The sequence below is a fragment of the Brienomyrus brachyistius genome, chromosome 15 (genome assembly GCF_023856365.1).
Source record: "Brienomyrus brachyistius isolate T26 chromosome 15, BBRACH_0.4, whole genome shotgun sequence".
Classification (NCBI taxonomy): domain Eukaryota; kingdom Metazoa; phylum Chordata; class Actinopteri; order Osteoglossiformes; family Mormyridae; genus Brienomyrus; species Brienomyrus brachyistius.
In genome coordinates, this window is record NC_064547.1 from 12,875,005 (window position 1) to 12,891,309 (window position 16,305).

Genomic DNA, 16,305 nt, shown 5'->3' on the forward strand with positions numbered 1-16,305 from the left:
TGGCTGGATAACCTGTCCAGTTTAAAGTAACCCAGTTTAAATTTATTTGAGTTTAGCCCAGACTACCTTAAATGCAATAAGTTATTTGGCTCAGCAAGAAATTGGGCTTTGTAATACAGGATACCAAAAACTCACAGATGGTTTCTTTTTAAGTAAAAGAATATCAGTAACACTTTTTATGAATGCCATGTCTGTAAGAATCTATGAACACATTTATAAAACATTGTAATGCATTCATAAAGCAGTATAAACATGACTATACATTAGGCATGTACAGTAATGATGAATCATGAATTGGTTAAAAATCGATGTAAAGTATGATGATTTAAACTGGCTGATTTGGAAAATTAATCGCTACTTTAGGAGTACTTCACAGTACTTTAACAGAAAAACTGGTTAAATATCACATTTGATTTCACGACGTCAGTTTGACGTCAGATGTCACTGTGTATTCGTGTCGACGTCGTATGTCAGTTTTTGGTTTTGACCAAACGTGAGATGGCGAGTGAATTTGAAATTGAGGACGACGTGGTGGCGCAGTGGTTAGCACTGCTGACTCACAGCAGGCTTCGGTCCCGGGTCCTTTCTGTGTGGAGTTCGCACGCTATCCCCGTTTTCCCAGGGGGCTCCGGTTTCCTCCCATGGTCCAAAAGCGTGCAGGATAGGTTGATTGCTGAGTCTAAATTGGCCCAGTAGTTGTGTGAGCGTGTGCACCCTGCGGTGTGTAGGCGACTGCCCAGGGTTGGTTCCCATCTGCACCCATTGTTCCTGTGATAGGCTCTGGTCTCCCCACGACCCCAGTTGGCATTAAGCGGTTTCAGAAAATGGATGGATGGACGCACCGCCGATCTTAAATCAGCGGTGTGGCAGCATTTTAGCTTTCCGGTAATCACAAATGAAAACGGCGGGAAAAGCACAGACAAGACAAAAAATACATGCAAACATTGTAAAAGACTGATAACATACACAAATAGTACAACGAACATGCTTCTGCATGTCCACCGGCACCACAGTGAGCTGGGCAAAGATTATTAAAAGGGCAAACCACGCTAAAAAGCTGCAAGTCTTTGTTTATTTATTTGAAGATTTTCTATTTACTTATTTTGATTTGGGATTTTTTGAAAACAGTATTTTATTCAAATTCAGTTGCACTGTTAAGAAGAGGACATGTTTTGCACAGTTTGGAAAGATAAATAAAGGAATATTTTTGAATAAACTTGTCTGCAGTTCATTCTGCTAAAAAATCATGAGAAAATCGAATTGTGAGTTGAGTGTATCGTTACATCCCTACTATACATATTTATAAAAAAGGCATAACACGTTATAGCCATGTTTATTATCCATTATGAATGCTTTATGAAGCGCTTATCTATAATGCACTATAGATACCTTTGTCATGCCCGGCTGGTCCGATCCTCGTGTGTGCCACGCCCCCTGATTATCCTCCTGTGTGCCACGCCCCCTGATTATCCACGTGTGCTTCCCCGATCGTACCCAGCTGTGTCTTGTTATTTTTGCCCAGTCCTGTCCATTTCAGTCCAAGTCTTGCCTTAGTTCTTTGTCCGTAATTGATGTTCGTCGATGTTCTGTTCTGCTCGTAGCCTTATTCCCCGAATAAACCCCGATTACCCCGACTTACGGCTACCTACTTCCTCCTTGCCTGCCTGCCTGTCCGTGCGCTACACCCACTTAACCAGCGATCACGACAACCTTCATAATGCAGCACAAAGCATCCTAGTTTCTCATACCGGCTGTTATAATGCATTATGAAGGTATCTGCAGTGTATTATAAAGGAGAGCTTCAAGTATATGTGCTCTTAGTCCTGGGGCCCCTAGCTTGTCGACATGCTTGATTGATAGAGCAATTGAAGCACGTGCTGACTGTGATTGGAATGACCCCTTTGCTCAACTATCAAACAGAGAAGATTCCTGGACAGACAAAAGGTTACTGTGTTACGGCATTGACGGAATTGCTAACCACAGGAACCGTTAAATTATTGAATGATCTTGTGTAAATTTTGATGACAAATATCCAAATAAAAAATAAACAATAACCTTTCATAACATCACAAGTGGAATGTGGAAATAGGTGCTGGGTAGAGAGATGGTGAATTTTACTGTACAATATACTTCTTTTCTGAAAGGGAACAAATTGTTAATATGTTCAGATCCAGAATCGAAATTAATGCTCCTAATTTGAAATGTCTATTCACTTCATATATTGTAGTAATTTCATTTCACTTGCTACCAAGAATGACAGATGACATCTGGCAAATATAATTGTATAGAAATTCTGCGGTGTGAAAAAGATGGATAACCTTTAAATGGTCAGTATTTGGGGAACAAGGTGTCCCATGGTTGTTTTTGTTACTGCATATTTGCATCATTATTGAATTCAGCCTGGCTGTGATTTAGCAGTTTTAATAAAATTGAATGTCATTAGTCAGTACTCCTTACATTGCCCTTGGGAGACACCCTGCAGGCATTTCAAATTATTTAAGATCAGATGTATTCCTTCAGATTATTTTCAACACTATTATCATTCAAAAGTTGAATGGTCAACAGCAGAAGTGTATAGTTCTGTATTTACTGTTTAATGTTAATACTTGCTTGGTCCACTTAGGGTATGTCAGTAGTAATCTAGGACAGGTTTCAGATACCAGGCACCATAAGTAACCAGTTTTTGTAGAATGACCTAAAACCTCTCAGCTGATTATTTTTTATGGTGTGGGCTTTGCACCAAACTTTTTCTGCTCCACCCATTTTGTTTAAAACTTGGTTGTGCCCGCCAGTGTCGCAGATTTCCTTTCCTGTCTTCATCACCAGAGCACAGATATGATTAGTATATATTCCCTTAAAAGCTTTCCAGTTAAAGAAGCTATATGGGATGTTTTGAGGATAAGGTGGAAGATTTGACATTTACTTCTCCTCCAGCATAAGTAGGCCTTAAATTTCCCATTACCCGTAGTTGGAATGATGGCGCACAACACGGTCTGCCCAAGGCTAAAATACTTCCCTTCTTGCATACGCCGATTTTATGGATGCAGAATTGACTTCTCCCGGCTGCCATACAGCTTACTTATATGCAGGTATATCTCTGCCAACACCACATACAGAAACGTGTTTATCCCTAAAGTGTTTTGACATAAAGTGATTTCTGATATGAAGGAAAATATAGGAGGGAGAAAAAAAATCATTCTTATATCCTAGAGTTATCGTATCCCTTGGTAAGGCCTTTCACAGCTGTGACGAGATGTCTGGAGTCCAGGTCACAAATGACAAATGCTCTATGTATAAGTTTGTCACTCATTTTTATTACTACTTAATCAGTACAAGGTTGTGTTGAGCCAGGATACTATACAAAGTATAACTGCCTTTGCCAAGAATTAAGAACTTCAATTCTTAGACTGTAACAACAACTGTCGATTAAACATGAAATGAAATAAACATGACCTGCTTTGGCAGCTGTGGGCTTCCCTTGTTTTCATGTATAATGTAGAAGTCAGGAATCTACGTATTTACACTGTATATATTTATTATTTGTCTTTAAAGTTCCAATTGGATGGAAAACCACCTCCTGGTTTAAATATTAAAATACTGTGCACACAATTCAAAGAGCTCATTTCAGAAGTAGCATTTAAATTTATTATAAAATACATGCATTATCAACTTGGCATCAGATACTGCTGTACAGTATGTGGTGAAAGCTAGCTGACCTGGATGAGCCTCTTGTCGGGGTATAAACAGGGTCAGCTAGGTGGATTTGAGGGAGCTTTGTCTGGATTTGTGCAGGAATCAGAGCTATGTTTCTTGGCGAGCGGCTGGTGCGCTTGTATCCAAGTTTGAAGCCCTTTTCCGTCTTCTGTGTCTGTTGAGTTTACGGATTTTTAAATTAGTTTTGAGTTTACTTTCTATAAATATTCCACATGGTAATTACAAAGTGCATTTTCACTGAACCAATATTATGAAAGTAGCACACGTTTAATAAGAGGATATTGAGGGTAATAAATCACAACAGCAGAATCAATGCAGTAGTGCTTTGAAAACACAAGAAGAACATCACTAACACTGACTCTTCTATCTGCCTAACACAGGTGCACAGTCACATGCTAGTGCCGTGTGAGGAAGCACATTCATACTCGGTCAGTTTTCGCCACTCACCTACAGTAAGACAGCCAAAGGCAGCTGGGCTACGTTTACACAGGGCTTGGAAGCAGGCAGCCCAAGTGAGAAAGGAACCAAGAGTGGAAACATCACAAAGCCCGGCCTCACACTCACCGAGTTCACTGGTTGAGCTTTAATTCTTTGCATGTGAGAGAAGACGCATGCTTGCATCTTTGATAGGTACTTATTCAGTCTGGGTATATGGTACTCTTTTCATCTAAATATGTACATGTACTTTGCTTATGATTTATATTGATGAGGAAACAGCTGGGTTACACTATATTGTGTGTAATATATATATATAACACACACACACAAACAAACACATATTGTGAACCATAACTACCACACCCATCCTTTATATGGCGATTGTTTATGTGTTTCATTCCTGAAACGAGTGAAGTGACAGTATTCATTCAGTCATTTTGTCACCCCAGTCCTCCTTCCCCCCCCAAGTACAGAAAAAGCTGCTTCTTTGTTGCTTTTATTGTGTAGGTTTCTCTGTGGTTTCCTCATTTTTGTTACCTCGCTTTGATCACCATCCCCTGGGAAGGTTACAGTAAATAAAAGAGGCCGCTTTGCTGCGAAGGCTCCGCGTCTCTGTTTGCCGTCCGCACAGCAGAATCTTTCACGGTGCGTAAAAGGGAACAAAAAAAAATGGTTTAAGTCAATTTCACGTTAACATTCCGATTTCTTTTATGCTGGAAGCTGTAATAACATTTCAAAATTGGTTCCAGCTTTAACAAATAATGTTAAAAAATTAGATGTCATGACCCAATTAGATGGAGTAACGCAAAATCTGCTGTATCAACAGAAAACAAAGAGAGACCTAAAAGCTCTCAGGTTAAGCAAAATAACTCTGTACACAGACGACAAATATGCAAGTTAATTTCAATAATTAGTATAGATTTTTAGTGGTTCATTAGATATACTTAATATCACACACAGACAAGTACAGTAGACACTCTCTCTAAGCTCCTTGTAACATTCAGCAATATTGTCCCTTGTCTAACAATATTGTCTAACATTCCCTTCATCCCACTGCAGCCTGGAAGGAGTTTTGGTGTAAGAAGTACCATGATGCTACAGTATTACTTTTACCTCCCAATATTTTTTTTTAATAAATCAAAGAATGAAATTTTATGTTGTTTTATTATTCCTTTAAGAATTACATTTACTTCTAGGACTAAAAGAGAAAAAAAACACCCTCAACATACTTCTGTGTAGACATTTCTAAGTCAGCTAGACTCATCTCACTTCCCAGCAAATTTGATCATTTTTTGCCACCTGCTAACATTCAGTTGTGTATTCGGCCTCGCCTCCAACTCTCCCTTGTTCGCCTGTGGTCAGTGCTATCAGCTCTCTCTCCCATGCCGGTTTCTTTGATCTCCTCTGTTCTCCATCTTCAAGTCCAGCTCGATGATGTTTCTTCGCCCTCTGACTCACACAAGCTTTGCACTTTGAGAACAGTCTCTTCCTAACCTTGGTCATTCTGCCAGCCATATCATCAACATTACTGTCAGTTCAAAGTAGCGAAAATTTGCTTTTTTCTTCTCATCTTAATTTGACCTACTTTTCCCTCTTCACAGTCTAAACCTACATTCAGGGAGCTGTGATTTTTAGCTACATTCCAACCATACAATCGTCTACCTCAATTACTTCAGTTCATTTCTTTGCACTAGATCCTCAAAGAGCGACTCACCTATTTCCATCGTTTAACTACCATAATCAGATCCTTCCATCCCACCAACCAATTTTACAGGTTCTCATAACCATCAAAATCCATCTCCGGATTTACACCTTAGTTTCCTCTTCTGCTGGGGCCTGTATCGCAAAGTGATATTTGCTGGCCAGCTAGATAGCCTGCAAGATTTAAGGTACCCCAGTTTAAAGGTACTTTATCTTCGTTCATTTACATTCAGTCCAGACAACTTTAAATTTGGCAAGTTATTTTGCTAACCCAAAAATTCAACCTTGTGATACAATGCTCTTTTAGCTGAACTCCCAGAATTTTCATCTACATTAGTTTATTCCAAACACAATGGGTCACAGAGCAGGAAAAAATGTTGCTTACAAACTATTAACTCCTAGACCCCTCCTAAATAGCATCAATTGAGTATTTAACAGTTCTGAGCAAAAAAGAACCTTAAAAAAGCCTGAACATGTAGTTTTTTAAGTTTGAATTAAAAATAAAGTATATTTGAAAACCAAACATAAGGAAGAAGATTTTTCTATAAGCTCTTCTCTTTTATGCTTTTTTTGTCAGACTTTGTGCTTGACTTCGGATTTGAAATCATTTTATTTACCGGTGTGTGAGCAAAGGCCGGCGGTAACGTGGGGAGGGGTCTTCATTAGGCCAATTCATTTCAGCTGTGAATTTCAAGCTTCTAGAGCACCAGGTCTGAATAGTTGTTGAAGGAGCAATGTTTTGGTTTTTCTTTCCAATGTCTGCACATAGATAATTCAATTTGACTTTAAATATTTTTCTATTGGATCATGTCACTTATACATGAAAAGAGTAATTGGATGAAATTTTCATTTGCAATCTAGCTGGATTTGAAAAATTTTGCAAAGCGTGAATTCTGCTTGTCAGAAGGGCCAGCTGCCTTTTTGAGTATCTTGTGAACAAAAAACCCTAAACAAACAAGCAACCGATAAAATTATGCTGAATTTAGCCACATACAAATGCAGAACATACTGATCTTTTTAAACCAATAACACTTCAGTGCTACTTTTCTACAAAAGTGAATTTCAGAGTTCAATTATCCAATCACACATGTGTTTCCCAAAAGCATTGTTACAAATAATATTAACAATTGAACAGTTCCAACTCTATCTCTACTCTATAATGGGAGTTTTTGGGAAACTTACTCCACATTTTACCCCATATAATCAAAATTCCATGACAAAATACAACACATACAGTATCAAATCTGATACTGAAACATCAATGATGAATTACCAGAGGAATATCACTAATTATTTTTTTTTGTCATGAGGAACAGAAACAAAAAAATATATTGTTTCTGTTATTATGAAATTAATCATGCATGCCGCCTAATATCAAATAAGCTTGAAATTATGAAAAAACAGTTTGCAAATATGACCTCAAAATATAACAGGCAGACAGAACTGCAAAAATTCAGTATAGGTAAAATATCCTTTCAAAATAATCAGGGCCTCCACGTTCCCCCTTTTCACACTTTATTATGGTTTTGATTTAAGACACATTTTTAATATTTTAGTGCAAACATGAGCAGAAGAGTAATTCTGAGTAGAGGTTATTTTGTCCTTTCTGAGGAAAGAAGCATTTTTAACAAAAAAGAAGGAAATGTTTGACTTTGAATCAACTTTATCTGCTATTTAGACACTAACAAACTGAAAGAGGTAAACTAATCATTTTAATATTTTATTTGACAGGACACAAATAATATAATGTTGTGCTACTATTTATGTATCAATTAACCACAAACCAAATCTTGCAATAGTTACATACTGATCTCATGTTAAATTATCATTAATAAATCATGGCGCATGTTTTATCTTAAGCAGTTAGTATATCTGTTAATTCTGTAAATATTTGTGAACTACTGAAGGAACAACTGAATGAACTACTGAAGGAACAAATCATGAAAACACAAGTTAAATACTGATCTTGTTTGTTCATTTTTAATGAATCGTGACGCATCTTTTATCTTAAGTAATGACTATACTGTATTTGTTCATGATTTGTACTTCAATAATAACTCAGTTAAGTATTTGTGCCTCGTCAAGTAAAGTGTTACCATTTCAATCGTGTTTCAGATTAATCAATATACCCCAAATTATTTCAAGCATATTCTGTTTCTCATATTAATTGCCATTTCCTCATTCTCCATAAGAATAAAACAAATTCTATTCATCACCCATTTGTCTTCCCACTACTTATGCAGTATCTCAGGTAGCACAGGGCACAATACAGGAGTTTACCTTGGACTGAATGTCAGTCCAACACACACACAGGTTTGTAATTATATCTTTGTGGGGACTCTCCATTCATTTTATTGCGGAAAACTATAATCCCCACATGCCAACCTTAACCCTTACCCAGCCTTAACCTTAAGTAACCAAACAAAAAATGAGTCTTTTGGAATTTTTGGTTTTTTGACTGCATTCACAGATCTTTGTGGGGACCTGAAAAATGGTCCCCACAACATTAAAACAGGCTTTTATCACATTGTGGGAAACATTTGGTTCATGATGCGACCTTTGCGTCATGTATCATTTTAATCAAAGTCTGTATTATAATATATAATATTTAAGAAAACTCATTTTAAATGTCTGGAAACACTTTTTAGTGCTGTCAAATGAAGATATTGGTTTTGCTATTAAATAGAAAAACTAAGTGAATACCAGGGAATTAAAATCAGCCTTGCCTTAGGCTTAGCCACATGCACTGATTGGTTCTGAGGAAAAGGCATGACCTTGACGGCAATGGAAGAGCCTGCATCACAAAACCTACCAGCCCATCCCAGAGGTGTCCTTGACCAATGCTACAGGCAAACACTGAAAGAGCACTAGACGTCTGTAAGATTCAGCTTGTTATTCATGTGATAAAAGCATAGATGGCTTTGAATTTCATATACTTCTTTCTACTGCAGAAAGAAAGTTCAGATATAAAATACACATCCAGAAACAGGGACAGGTGGGAAATGAAAGAGAAATGTCGGTGGTCGAATCAAAAATTAATTAGGAGGATGCTGGTGATATGAGCAAATACAATGATATTGCCTAATAAGGCTAACTTGTTAAACACTAGCAACCTGTCATCTATTTCGGACACGGGGCATGGGCAGGCTGGGAAAGGAAGGTGACGATCCACTTGTGGTTCTGAGACAAACAGGAGATTATTTAAAACATTGAACACACAGGGTAAAAACCACAAAACATAAGGACCACAAGGGGTCAGGAAACAAACAGAGGAAACCACTGAATTAACTAAAACCATGAAATAAAGCACAACGAAGAAACTAAACAAGCAGAACCACAGGGACCAAAATCAGCCAGAGCACAGGCTGGCACTTAAATAGAAACAGGTAACCAGCCAACGAGTGGGCAGGTGTGGAACATGACAATTAACCAATCGGTTGAGACACAGAACAACAAGCAATAGGTGGGGCGAGTTAAAATAATGGAGACAGAACCAGAGAACTCTAACAATCAGAAAACTAAGAACACTAATCAATCTTAATAAACTGGAGGCTAACACTGGGAAGGGGGCAGGAACCAACATACAAGCAGAATACTATAAAACAAGGAGGAAATGAGGCAAACCGAATGCAAGAAGAAAAGCGAAGAGAGAAACACCAAACCACTTCTATTAACATCAGTCAACACTATTGAAAATAGAAATTCTAGTAAAAGGAGTTAAAATATTACTTCAAAGAAATATCAATATTATCCTTTCCCCCAGTTATAAAGCTTAATTTAAAACAAGGTTCAATAGGTTTGTGATATATAACATTCCAGCAAACCCATTGTAACTACATAAAAGTATAATTATATTTTCCTAGACACACAGAGAAAAATATTTACACTTAAATGTTAATTATTATTCACTGTGTAGTGTTTCAAATCACATTCAATTGCAAAAAGAAACCTCATAAAAAAAGCAAATTCCATAATTTAATGGAAGGTTTATGAAGTGTGAAGGCAAACGTCTAACTGTAATTCATAAGTAAAGCTGATAGACATGCCACAGTAGAGCCAAAGTCAAAAAAGTTGAACTGAAGGAAGTTTGATTGTTTTTCAATACACAATTACTGATAATTAGTAAAGGGCCTTGTCTCTCTGACTCATCTCATTGCGAGTCATTTGTGTAACCCAGAATCAGTATTCTGTTCTATATTTCAAAATTTTAAAGTAAACTTGCAAATAAATTAATTTGCCCACCTTTTGTTGCTGCTGCAGTATATACATATTCTTGTGCACACAATTAATGGATTTTACTTTCGACAGGATAATTAGTCCAGATTAATTATTTGGACTAATTATGCATATTACCGCAATGCATGTGAAACAGAGCACCCTCAGAGCTGGATTCATTGTTCAGAATTGTTTTGCTGCATTTTTTGCTTATTAATATTCCAAGCCATTCCATATATTTTAGTGAGCAAATTAAAATCTGCTACTTGTATTTTAGCACTGTACTACTTTGGATTATGTCACACTGATATAACTTCTTCTCCTTCTCTAACTATATATATATATATATATATTGCTCCCATGAAAGATGTCTCTGGTTCTTTTCAGCTTGTGGAAGTTTTACTTACACTGAAGTACTCTAAGGGCAGAACGAAAAATGACTGGTACAGAGTGACAACCAATCAAATTTTAGGGGAAATGGGTCCATGGAACTAGAGGAGGCAGGACCAAGACATTTGTTTGAATAGTCCTGTCTACTCCAGACGCTTGGACCCTCTTATACAATCTGATTGGTTATCAGTCTGAATCATTTTTTTAATCTGCCCTCAGAACATTTTTGTGTAAGTAAAACACAAGGTTCTTTGCAGTCCTTCAGGGTATTCCTGTTGGACAACACAGTCTTTTTAACTTTCCCAAGATAGAGGTTGCTGGTCCACTTTTTCCTTCAAACGTTGAATGCTCTCTGTCACTTAACCCTCTGGGGTCCAGGGGTAAGGAACACACTTTCACTGACTGGGGCATAGTCACACATTTCATTCAATATCATAAACTTAATTCATGGCAAATAAATGATTTCTTATATATTTGTTTTGGCATTAAACTCCTCTTAATCTTAGTGTACTTTGTAAATATGTCAGATTTATGTGAAGTTTGTAATTTGACATCAAAATATAGATATTGCAAACTCATGTCACTATTTCTGGGCTCTTTTCATTGAATATGTGGCAACTTTTATGTGTACGCATGAGCCATTCACACCTGGCCACACCCCCCCCCCCCCCCCTCCTTCTATGGCGCTGATGGAGATGTATCTGGATCGCGTTTCACCATTGAGTTGTTAATCAAATTACCATGCAAATGCAATTTGAATACGCAGAAATGCAGCTATTTATAATGCGAATAGCGATCTTCAGGTGAGGGCGGCTTTACACGCCCCTGATGCAGGTAAAACAAAGAAAGGTGACATGGTTTATTTTTGCTAATTTAACCTAATTTTTAAAACTTTAATGCTTGCAATAATTGAAGTTTTGAAAAGAGGACAAGTTATGGATTTAATCAGTGTTCTTTTCATGATTCTACATAAAGATTTCAGTGAGATATAAACTGAAATAGACGCGAGAAACATGCTGCATCGCCGACGACGCACTCGACCCCAGAGGGTTAACCAGTAGCTGTTTAGCTGTTATCGTTTAATCTGGTCATGCTTTGCATTCCCTTCATACTACATCAATCAGTTTTTCATTTTCAAGTAACAGGACAGAATTTCCAGACAGAGTATGAAGACTAAAGGACCTTCTCTGGAAAAGCAACCTACAATGGCTCTTTCTGTTCACGCTCGAGCTGTTTGGTTTACATGGTGCCCCGATTTATTTTTAAAGATAGATAGAGTGGGTGCTGTAAGAGTATACCATCGTTTAGGAAAGGTATACTCTAGTCTAATAGTCTAAATCTACATGTTTCACCTAAAGGTCACTACGATATGTGTTACTATCCCACATAGTATCAGGAGAGCTCACACTACAATCAATCAAGAAGGTTCCAACAATGAGGAATGACCCAAAAATGGGGTACACAATATCTGGTATACTGGTTGAGGAGGAAATCATTAAATATTCAGGGAGAGAGTATTAACTTTTGCTGATGATCTTATCGTTAGTCTCTTTCCTGAGAGAGTAAGAAGCACAGGCTCTCACATATACTCTCTTGCTGCTTTTTCCATGATTATTTATGAGTGGCTCTTTCTTTTATCCTCTCCATCCTCCAAGCCTGAACTAGGGTTAGGTTTTCACAGTCCTGATTATATACAGCCTTTTTCTTCTGTTTTATAGTCCCTACTGAGATGGTGGCCTTTTACTTAATCTTGAAACAGAGAAACCTCGAGAATAAAGTCCAGGTTGTCCTTCCCAAATTCCCTCTGTCACTCAGCTCTCCTCCATTCACACCTGTTTTCCCACACAGTTTTTAGTCTTTGATACGTACTCCACTAACAGATACATCTTTGGAATTAGAACATATGCCCAGTCAATTTCTGTATTGCCAGTCAATGCCCAGTCAATTTTCACTGATTGTGACCCATTTTTATATTTTTATATCTTGATCTCTTTGTTCTCCTTGAACCACCTGGATTTGTCAACAGGTTAAATGGGGGAATGGCCATATGGTGTGTTAGTCTTACAAGATGTGGTGACCAATTCCTCACCAGAGTGTTATATGGTAGGAACGGTGCCTTAAGTGACAAGAGAACTGGAATTTGCAGAACTGATGTTTTGATTATAATTTGATTTGAATATTATTTTTTAAACTAGAGTACAGCTTCCAAAATACAAAAATGTTATTGACTTAAGAATTGTTTCTTCTCTAGTTATGCTGCTTTTCTTGTTTGAACATTGCCTTCAGGATTTAAGATGCATTGTGGTATTAAGGACCACTTATTTGTAAATTTGTGGATAACCAAACTACAGGCCGGAAACATAGACCCAACTAATGGAATAATTTTGATTCTGTAGTCTTAATCGAAATGCCCACAGATTTGGTAAATGTGCTTCAAGTGGAGCTCTACCCCTGTAAAAGTACGTCACCATTTGTACTGTAAAAATGCCCCAAGTCCTGCTCCCATCCCAGAATCCCCACAGTCATAAGTCATGTAGGAAAAAAATATCTATATATGTATATGTATGCATATATATTATATATATTTCAGTCATTCATCATTCTCTTCATAACTGCTCCCATAGCCTCCAGGATAGGTTTCAGACCCCCTGTAACCCTGAATAGGACAAGCGGTTTCAGAAAATGGATGGATGGATGGATGATTGCCTAAATATAATTTGCAAATAACAAATAGTCCTTCCATCCATTCATTTTGTATACCCGCTTGTCTAATGCAGGGTCGCCAGGGTCCAGAATCTATCCTGGACGTGACAGGCACAAGGCAGGGAGCAACCTGGGATGGGATGGCAACCCACTGCACAGCAAAATGCTTAATCCTAAATATATAAATATCTTATCCAGTCCTGATTAGCCTGAACCCTATTGTAGAAGGCAAAGGGCACAAGTCAAGAGAAGACTGTGACAGAAAGCCAGTCGGAACAAGACTCTTCTTCCAGTTACAATTTTAGACAATTTCATTAGTCTAATTGCACCAGATTGCATCCATTTATAAACACAATACTGTCTATTACATATTTTTTCCTACTAAAAATATCACTTTGTTAACGTGTTGAAGAGAAACGTAAGCTTTCTCCAAATCAAAATCATCCATCTATCCATTTTTCAAACCACTTATCCTACTGGGTCGCGAGGGGTCCGGAGCCTATCCCAGAAGCAATGGACACGAGGCAGGGAACAAGCCAGGATGGGGGGCCAGCCCATCGCAGGGCACACTCACACACCATTCACTCTCACATGTATTCCTACGGGCAATTTAGCAAGTCCAATTAGCCTCAGCATGTTTTTGGACTTTGGGGGGAAACCGGAGTACCTGGAGGAAACCCCACGACGACATGGGGAGAACATGCAAACTCCACACACATGTGACCCAGGCGGAGACTCGAACCCGGGTCCCAGAGGTGTGACATAACAGTGCTAACCACTGCACCACCATGACGCCCCCAAATCAAATTAATGTTAAGTAAATTGTTTGCTTTTAAAAATAAACAATGCATATTCATCTCTCTCATAGTCATACAACATTTTTGATGTATTGACCTGGTGATGTTAAAGGAGAAACATTCTATACAGACTCAGGACAAAAAGCTTTAACTGACAAACAGAATTATCTTTATGCCAAGAAAATATGTCCATTAGGACACCTAAAACAAATGAGAAATTCCTGAATGTTTTTGTCAAAGCTGGCCAGTTAAAATATCATGTGGCCATAATTTTCCATCAGAGGAATTCACATTGCATTACACAAAACCCCTAAATGGGCTCTCAGGGTAAAAGTCAGAATCAAGTTTGGCAACTAAATAGATTATCTAGTAGTTTGCAATGACATGGGTAGGGCATCATCTGATAAAATCCGTCATTCATATTCTGTGCTGTTCAGCAGCTCTCTGGAAAATCAAATGACAGGATGGTATTAGACTCACCAATGGAATAAGAAAGTGTGCCCTCAGAAGTGAGACCATGTAGATGTTGGCGATAAGATTGAGCAAAGCATAGATTGGCTGAAAAATTTGAAAACCTGAAGGGGAATATTATTTATTGGTGCATCGTGTGTTGTGTATTGATAATGGTTCAATGCATATATATATAAAAAATTGGCATAGCAAAGGTATTTCAGATTGACATATTTTTAAGGCATGCTCATAGTACCTAGGAGAACACAGTACCTAGGAGAACAAGTTCCATTTTCATATATGGTGATGATTACGTTGACAATAAGGATAATTTTTATTGTAGTTTTTTATGGCCTCTTACAGCTTTAGAGTCACCATTATTTGTAGCCCGATACTTACCGAAACAATTAAGGTTTTTTTTCACAACACGGATGCTTATACTGTAGTACTATAACCAGAACCCTAGTGATTACAAGACCATATTCCTCGCCAGTCTGTCGCTTTCGGATTTTTCCACTGACATAATGTGAAACCAGTCCGATCTTGATTATGCGACTACAGGGCAGCTATACACTAGCACGGCAGCTTGTTTGGTCAAACTAGCAGCTTGTTTGGTCAATTCAGGACAGGAACTTCAGTTTAACTGACTGCCGGGCTGCAGAGACATACTGTAAGCTTGTTTGACTCAAATCAGCTCAGGGACTGACACTGTTTCAGTATATCAGCTCAGAGGCTCAGCTTGTTTGATCAATCCAGTTCCAGGACAGGCAGTTTGTCTGATTCACTCAACTCAGAGGCTACATGGAAGTTTATTATGCAGCTGCTCACCTCCAGTTTAACCGACCCAAGCGATTAGTGAGAAAGCTAGATCTAGAGTCATCAGATTGTGATGCACAGTGTTCTTACAATAACACTCCAGTGTGTACTGATCCTGGCCAGGAATTGCGGTAATGCCACTACCTGGGGATTTACTGGAGTCTACATTTTCAGACATCAAAGAAGTAATCAGAACATTACTTATGTGCTAGGTGGGAGTAATACACATCAATTGCAATTCAATCAAAACATAGAGATAAACCTAAGTGGCTATTTAGCTACATAAAACAACTACATTCCACATGTACACTCCTGGGCAAAAATGGGCCGAAGCCGAATGTTGTGTAATTTGGGTTTGGCCCATTTTTTGCCCAGGAGTGTACCATACAACAAGAGCCAAAATAATGCAAATGATGCAGAGCAGAAGATGCATAAAATGTGTGAGAGATCTGGCTACCGATGCTAATCGTGCAGTACTAAGTGGGAGCTCTGACTACAGAGTGATTCTCCCATAAAAACAATACACAGTATGTGTGCTATTCACACCCTGTGTGGGTGCCCTGGCTACAGTGCATCCATCCAACAAGGCTACACATCTGCTATAACCACACCACGAAATGTGGGAGCTCTGACTGTAGAATATTCCCCATGTTACTTTGTCGACTCTTTCGTAATTCCCAAACCAGCTTAGAGTTATTCCTTTTAAATATACCAATAAATAGACCAATTATTGACCAGCTGTTACAACTGTGATTTTCCTGACATGGCAATGGATCAACAGACAGACATCAACGTTAGGTCAGCTAAAATGTTAACGATGGAGTTAAGTTTATTTCTGCACCAAGGGGACAGAACCTTCTTCTACCAAGGCAAGATATTCCTAAATTTCCATATCTTTAAAACGATATGATATACTGTTTAAAGACAGGGACCCACTGTACCAGTTGCATTGAGACAATTGAAATGAGACTAAATGCACACAATTTGCATTGACATTAAACAATACAAGGGTGCTATATGGACGTTGTGTGAGGAGGGATAGGGAGGAAATGAACACGAGGGATAGAGCCAAGGGTGGGTT